We start from the raw sequence: 8,663 nt of genomic DNA, 5'->3' as shown, positions 1-8,663 counted from the left end.
CACATGACCGGCACAGGGATATTCCTGCTTCTGACTCTGTTGACAGTTCTATAGAATCTCCGCACGTCGTTTTGAGCATAGCTGCCGTGCGCGGATCTTACAAACGACGAGATAATGGTCAGAGTCAATGTTTGGTCCCCGAAAAGACCTAACATCAGTTACCTAACATCCGAAAAGTGCCGACCGTCAATCAGTACGTGATCGATCTGGGAGCAGGCTTCTCCATTTCGATGCCTCCAGGTGTGTTTCCGTATGGCCATTCCTCTGGCCGCGGCAACGTTTATCAGCCTCAGGCCGTTTGTATTGGTTGACGAGTGGAGGCTATGCCTTCCAATGACCGGACGGAAGAATTCCTCCCTCCCAATCTGTGCATTTGCGTCTCCGATGACGACTTTTACGTCGTGTTTTGGGCACTCATCATAGATTCGCTCAAGCTTGTCGTAGAACTCATCTTTGACTTCATAGGATTTGTAGTTGAAGAATTTGCCCTTAATCCTCAACACGCATATACGGTCATCTACGGGCCTTCACCGGATGACTCTTGTTTTCTGATTTCCCAGCCCCGTTCCGCTGCTTTGGCGCCACTGTAGTAGATGTGGTACTTGAAAGAAGTGCGTGCAATAGGGTCTACTGCACGGAATTCCCTTTCTCCGGAATTTGGCCACCGAACTTCCTGAATCGCTGCGATTTCGACTCCCTGCCGCTGTAGTTCTCATTCATTGAGAGATCGGACGTTCACAGTACCCAATTTCCAATCGTTTACCTTAATCTTTTTCCGTGTTCGTAGCCTAGGTCTTTGCCGATTGATCCATTCCGTATTTCTAAATTCGTTGTTCGTGGTTGATGAAAGGTTTCGGTATGCTACCTTACCAGGGTCGCGATACCTACATCCTGCTGATGGGGCTGCCATCTTAGGTGTAGCTGGCGGGATACAACATTCCATAGCTCAGCCGCCCGCTCCGGGTCAGACGCTGTTGTACGCTGCCCCTATGGGGATACAGCCGCGTACGTCCCCTTCCCAGTCAGCATACGACTATAGTTTCCACCGGGGTTGGTTGCCCGATCTCTGCTAAGGTTACTCGTATTCCGGTCGGCACAACGTGGAAGTTGGCATAGGAGTTGCAGGACAGAAGTGAATGGCTACATTAGGGTCTCAAGTTACACGTGTCCAGCCATTTGCCAACCACAAAGCTAGTAAATACCACATAGTCGGTCGAAAGCCGCGAGTGTGTATTATTAATGCGAAAAAAAGATAACACAACGTTAGGTACTTACTATACCTTTACCTCTTTCGGGATTCCTGCCAAATATAGTTTCTGGTGATCGTTCCTCCGGCATTTTGAGTACATGCCCAGCCCACTGTATTCCGCTGATCAGCTTCTTTCAGTGTCCATGCTTCATGGCCACAGAGGGACACAGGGAGAATCAGCTGATTACGTAATCTGTAAAAGGCCCTGTTTGTGGCCGCTATCTGCCTCCTTCATCACAGCTAACCTCATGTCGCTGTTTCCAGGTAAATAAATTCGTCACCACTGCCACCAATATCCGACAGGCTACAGCGCTCTTTACCAGCCACAATGTACTTCATTTTAGTAAAGTTTATGACGAGCCCAATTCCCGCAGGTCCAAAGGCCTCTTCTACCGCCGTACGGTTGATACAAATGATGTCGATATCGTTCGCAAACCCATGTGAGACTTCGTCATGATGGTGTCGCTTTTCTGCACGCCAGCTTTCAGCTTTGAATAACAAGTTTAACAAGCCGTCACTTTGCTTCAAGCCATCTAATGTCACGAAAGCATCCGATATCTCACCGGCTATCCTGTAGCTTGATGTGGAACCATCAAGGGTAGCATGAATGCGTCTAACTAGTGTTGCTGGAAAACCATGCTCGCGCATTTATCTGCTCATTTCTCTTAACTGAGCCGTACGCTGCCCTGAAGTCCATGAACAGATGGCGAGTCTACAAGTTAAATTCTTGGAATTCATCGAGGATCTTTCGCAAGGTAACCATTTAGTCCGTAGTGGAGCGTCCCCCTCGAAAACCACATTGGTATTCGACAACAAAGTTTTCCTGAAACGGCCTCAGTCGATGGAGCATGATGCGGGAGAGGATTTTGTACACGGTGTTTAGAAAAGTTATGCCCCGTTATTTAGTATAGTCCAGGCGGTGGCTTCTTTTGTAGATAGGGCATATAAAACTCCTCAACTAGTCCAAGGGCAATTCACGATCAGCCCATACCCTCAGCATGATTCGATGGATGGCACGATACAGCTCTTTGATCCCGACTTTGAAAAGCTCGGTGGGAACGACGTCCTTCCCAGCTGCCTTGCAGTTCTTTATTCTCATGATTGACTCCTTTCGACGCATCTTTCTTCTTCGTCGTTCAACAGTACATTAAAATGTCGTTTCCAACGCCTGACCACCTCTGATTACCGGTACTTATTTACTCCTCCCCGCCTTTGCACATGACAGGGGCAGACACAATTCGGTTTCTGATTACGTTGATCTTTCTCGCATCGTGCCCGAAAATGCAGCCCTCCGCCTCCGCAAGAACACGCTCCCAATGCTGACGCGTCTTCCGGTGACGGAGTTTCTTCTTTGCGATATCTCCCTTTGCTCTGAATTTTCACAGCCGTCGCCAGCATGTGACATGTCAGCTCACAGCTGTACCCAACAGCTTCTTCTCGCGCTGTGGTACTGATTGTACTATGAATATATCTCCACTGTTCGTTCAGGTCCCCTCTAATTTGCTCATCGATTCGCTTGTCAACTTTCTGCAAGTACTCTGCAGCCAGTTAACCTTTCGTCTGGAAAGTGCATCCATCGTTTGTAGTAGAATGGAAGCTCTCTTCATCAATTACGGGATTGCCCTATCTACGCATTTGCATCAACGATGACGATCCTGATGTTGTGTCGCGGACACTCACTGTGCGTCTTTTCTAGGGGATCATAGAGCTCCTCCTTCTCATCATCGAGTTTATCATTAATCGGTGCGTACACACTGATTAGGCTGTAATTGAAGAATTTGCCCTTAATCCTCAAAATGCACAAACGGTCACTGATAGCCTCTAACGACACGCTTCATCTGTGCGTCCTACAAATTTACCTCTCTAGCCAGGACACTTGGGTTCTAGTAGAGTCCTTACATTCCAAGAACCGAGTTTCCAGTGATCGTTGTTCTTTTTTGATCGCCTGTGTCCATGCCGATTATTCCGTTCCGTATTATAATTTGAACTGTTCGTATTGATTCAGAATCGGTATACTACCTTACTAGGGCTGCGATACCTAGTCTCACCACGGGGAGCTTCGGATCAGACGCTGTTATGCTCAAGAATTTTCAAGTTTCTAGAATTTAAATAGTATCTGGAAGAAGTTATTAATACTAGCAACCTTTTGGACTTTTCTATGCCTTAAGGCCTTTGATGCCTTTTTTTGTGTTCGAGTAGGGTAGAAGCACCGGTTTTGGCCATAACACCAGTTTTGGCCATGATAGAATAAAACTGATAATTGTGAAAAAGTATCTTAAATTACTGCTTCTTCGAAGTCTTCTATTGAAACTGCTGGTATTTTTCGACAACATTATTACAAACTGTAGCAAATAAATACAAGTATTTACTTTTAATGAAGGAACTAATTACACTTTCCCCAGTTTACTATATAGTCTAACGTTAAGGCCTTCCAGTTGGTCTCGAGGTACGATGCTGGCCTAACAAGCCCGTCGGGCTCGGGAGAGACTGTTAGTGTCAGTAGGATCGTAGCGCTAGCTCCGCAATTGTCCTGTACACTAAACAGTCGGCTGCGAAGTCTGTGTATAAATAAAAAGCAGGTCGAGTTTCGAATCGGAAGGTAGCACCAAGGCTTTGCTCTGCTTTGCTAATGTTTAAGTAATTTGCAAGCTATTTTTCATAGAGCATAACTTTTTTCGAGTTTGTTCATTTTTATAACAAGTTTTGTTACCAGCATTAAGCACAACTTACTACAGCACATGGATTGAAAAAATTTTTTTTGCTATGATTTGTCTCTCCAATATCAAAATTACCAGCAGCTTTCAAAAACGATCACTGATCCATTTTTGGCCCCATATCAATGCAATTCCACAACTCATAATCCTGAAATTGGCCATATGTAAACAACACCATGGTAACGTAATAACGTTGATGCAAAACATGAAAAGTACGGAGTTTTTCGAGCTGGTGCGATATCTGCATGAGATATGTGAAAACACAAAACTGTTTTTAGATAAGAAAGATTGTATTACGAGGGATAGTCAAAATAAATTGGATAGGCAAAATTTTGATGAAAATTGAAATGCTGTAGCTTTGCCAAATGTTATTCAATTTTGATAATTCGAACACCATTGAACTGGAAAACTTTTAAAGTTTCATTTTCTGACCTCAGATCTGGCCTAGGTCACCGGATGTAGGAAATATTCCTGAGTTCAGGTAGGCGTGTCAAAGCTGCTAATTTTTGGATGGATTTGGTAATGGGTTACCTGGTAAAAATGCTTATTTGCATCATTGGCATAGATGACAAAATCATTTCTGAAGCGAATGATTCATCAAGATCCGAAATCGGCCAAGAAATCATCGAGAAATGGCTATTTTTCATCCGGAAGTCCTCAGAGGAACCTTTAGTAGGGGACATTTACGTTTTTGTACCAAATATAGCGTGTGACACCTCTATCTTCAGGATTTTTCATCAGAAAACTTTCAAAAGACATATTTTTGAATATAGGCTTCATTGGCTACTTTCGGAACAACCTGGATACCCCGAAGGAACTCGTAGTGAGGGAATTTACATTTCTGCATCAAAATATAGTATGCGACACCTCTATCCTCAGGATTTTTCTCAGGAATCATCCAAAAGACATATTTCTGAATACAGACTGCGTTGGCCACTACCGGAACGATCAAAATGCCCGAAGGGACCCGGAGAGGGAACATTTACATTTTTACATCAAATGTAGCGTGTGACACCTCTATCTTCAGGATTTTTTATCGGGCATCTTCCAAAAGACATTTTTCTGAATATAGGAGAATTTACATTTCTGCATCAAATTCATTTTATTCAAAAATACAAATGCCCGCACCCCCAGTTCCTTCAAGGCATCCGGATCGCTCCGGCAGTGACCAATGCAGCCTATATGATGATGATGGTCCCACCTCATACCCCTACATCGGTTTGAGCTGGTCGATTTATCTAAGTAAGATATTATATAGAGTCATACAATGTAACCAGTTGGCAAACAAATAACGGACTGGTTATTAATACAGACATAGTAACCCTTCAAAAGAATACCAATAATTTAACAATGAGTATTAAAAACGATTTTCCAATACCATCATGGATCCAAGGCTCATCCAGAACGTTTCCAACCCGAAAATTATCTGGACTTGGTTAGGAATTGAACCTAACATTTAGGAGTGTTAACTAATCAGAATTGATTCTGGATAACGATCCAAAACTACGAGAGAGACCCTGTGATACTATGGTTCGCGATAACGAGCTTTACAGTTCACAGGCGAACCCAAGCCTTTTCAGTTTTTTCTCCCAACCCTAGTTCAAAATCGTAGAAACAGATAAATATCAAAAATCAGAATAACAGCATATATGCTATTTCATACCAAAAAGCAACTTTCCAACCCGATATGCTTTTTGTTTCAATTTCAGGGGTTTAATCCTGATGTTCTCAATATCCAGATTGTCTATGTCAGTCTACGCGCGCGTGGCTCAAACATGTGTAGTCGACTCTTTTTTAAACTCTACTATTAAATATTATACAACTAATTCAAACAAAAATCCATCATCATCAGTGAACCTAATAGCTTAGTTTACCCAATAAATAAAAAACAAAATACATAAATTTTACAATCTTCGTCATTAATACAAAGCCTTTTAAACTCCGCCATTGTTGCTGCACATTTTACCTGTCTTGGCATCGAATTGAAAAAATTTATTCCTTTGTACAACAGAGAGCTCTGTGATCTTCCAAAAAGAAAATTTGGTGTTCTAGCATCATCCGCGTTTCTAGTGTTGTACCTATGAAAATCACTTCCCCTATCAATTCGATTACACAAATATCGAGGCAGCATATTATAAAAAATTTTATATAGAAACACCATTGTCAGAAAATATACTCTTTGCTTCACAGAAAGCCATTGCAATGCGTCCAGCATAAAACTCGAGGAAGTGTATCTATTACATCTTAATATTAATCGCATAACTTTATTTTGTAAGCGCTGCAGTCTCAATATTTGTGTATTGTTTGCAAGAAATAATATGGATGGGCAAAAATCTATATGTGGTGAAATGATTGACTTATAAAGACTAATTTTACTACTAACAGTCAATTCATTTTTCAAACGGCACAGTATACCGTATTTTTTAGCCATTTTTCTGATGACGTTGTCAATGTGAGACTTGAAAGTTAACTTGTCATCAATGATTACTCCAAGATATTTTAACTCATTCACGCGATCAATCGTCTCACCATTAATTGCAATATTTACGTCTGGTCTGAAGTTGGCCGAAGAAATAATCAAATATTTAGTATTGCTAATGTTTAGCTTAAGTTGTTTAAAATTTAACCAATTCGCCAGATAATGTAAGTCTTGGTTTAAAAGTGTTTCAACATCATTTGGACTTTTAGCCGCAATGAACAGAACAGTGTCGTCGGCAAATAAATTTACATCACAAAACCGTAAAACTCGCTTCATGTCATTAATATAAATTATAAACAAAATGGGCCCTAAAACACTTCCTTGCGGTACACCCAGTGTATTAGCAATGGAAACTGATTCAGAATCATAAAAACGAGTCTTCTGAGCTCTAGCACACAAATAGCTTTCAAACCATTTATATGCTGTCCCTACGATACCAAAGCGCTTTAATGTTTGCAACAATAAGGGCCTAGAAATTGTTTCAAAAGCGCGTTTTAGATCCAAAAACACCGCAAAAATAGTTTCTTTAGCCTCGATTTTTTCTTTCCATTTTGCTAACACCAGATTTGAAGCAGACTCACAAGAGTGACCCTCTCGATAACCTGATTGCTCTGGGATTAGCAAATCATTACTATTTAAATAATACATCAGCTGGCCTTTCACAACTAGTTCTAAAATTTTCTCTAATGTGTGCAACATATTAATGGGGCGGAACTCTTCGGCTTTATCCGTCCCATTAATCTTGGGGATAGGAACCACAAGTGATTCCTTCCAAACCTGAGGCACGTGCCCTGTTTGCAGTGATTCATTGATAAGGTCCAGCAGATCGTGTTCAATGACATGGAAGCAATCTTGTATTACTTTTGCGTTGACATTGTCGATACCAGCCGATCTCTCAAGAGAATACTACAAGGTATACAGCCCTAGGGTTGCATGAAATGGTGACGTGGGACTAAACACTGTAATTAGGGGATTTTTTGTTACAAAATATACAGAGTCTGCAGACAGAATCAATGTGTTTATTTTCAGCCTCCCATGGAAATCAATTTTTGGAATACATTCAACAACACTCGAAGAAATATCATTTGTATTTGGCGATATTATGCCTTTAGTATTTTTGTTTTGTGCAAAAAAATATGTATTTAACAAGGCACAAGCATATCGTGCTTGTTGAAGAAGCACCAAGAATTTCTCATAATGCGTCGAAGTCAGAATTATCTCTATATCCTCAAAAACCAGATCCAATAATGCTTACGTTATCATAATGAATGGTTTTGTCTTATTTAACTCTAACTAAATTAAATCTATAGTATGGATATTACTTTCAAAATAATATGGAAGCACTTACAAAGGTTCATCAATTGGAAAACATAAGAAAATATTTTGAACAAAATTCCTAACAAGTTCCAGCAAAAAAACGTAGAAATCCACAATTACATTTTTATTTTTTGCTTGACAATTTTTTCATTTGCTGCAACTACATTCGCTGTATTACGAAGACAGGCAATATACGTTTATTATGGTAAAGCTTAGAATAATAATATATCATCTAACAATTTTGCAATATAAAAAGAGATTCTGTACACCCTTCGACGGGATCGTCAGGTGTACCCTCATCGGTTGGCAAAAAGAAAAAGATGTTTCCTGTCGAGGGTGGCTCAGCACTCTTCAGCATTTCTGCGAAAGAGCGCTTTGATCGTTCCTTAAGGGAACGCTTAATTTTTTCCTCGCGCTGTTTGTACGCGGGACACGCCGAAAGGTCATGCCGAGTTCCCTCGCAATAAAGACACTTTTCAGTATCCCCACTGCAAGCGTTCTCAGCATGATTGCCTCCGCACTTGCTACAGCGTGCCTTGTTGCAGCAGTAGGTGGCTGTATGACCTAACTGCTTGCAGTTTTGGCAATGCATGACCTGCGGTACAAACAGGCGTACAGGCAGACGAACCCTGTCCAAAGAGATGTAGTTCGGCAGTGCGGATCCGGCGAATGTTACACGGAAGGAATCCGAAGGGAGGAATTTCTTCTTCCCTTCTTCGATGGATACTGAATGTAATTGCTTGACATCCAGTATCTTTACATCTTGAATCAGGGGGTTCTTGAAGTAGCCAACCCCGTGACGCAAAATGTCATCGAACGTGAGGCTTCCTTCGGTAACCACACCGTCGATCTCCACCTCCTTGGAAGGGATGTACACGCGGTACTCTCTCGTGAAGAGCTCGTA

Source organism: Wyeomyia smithii, chromosome 1, assembly GCF_029784165.1.
Source record: "Wyeomyia smithii strain HCP4-BCI-WySm-NY-G18 chromosome 1, ASM2978416v1, whole genome shotgun sequence".
NCBI lineage: Eukaryota > Metazoa > Arthropoda > Insecta > Diptera > Culicidae > Wyeomyia > Wyeomyia smithii.
The sequence above is the reverse complement of the archived record's forward strand: the minus strand, read 5'-3'. Positions refer to the sequence as shown.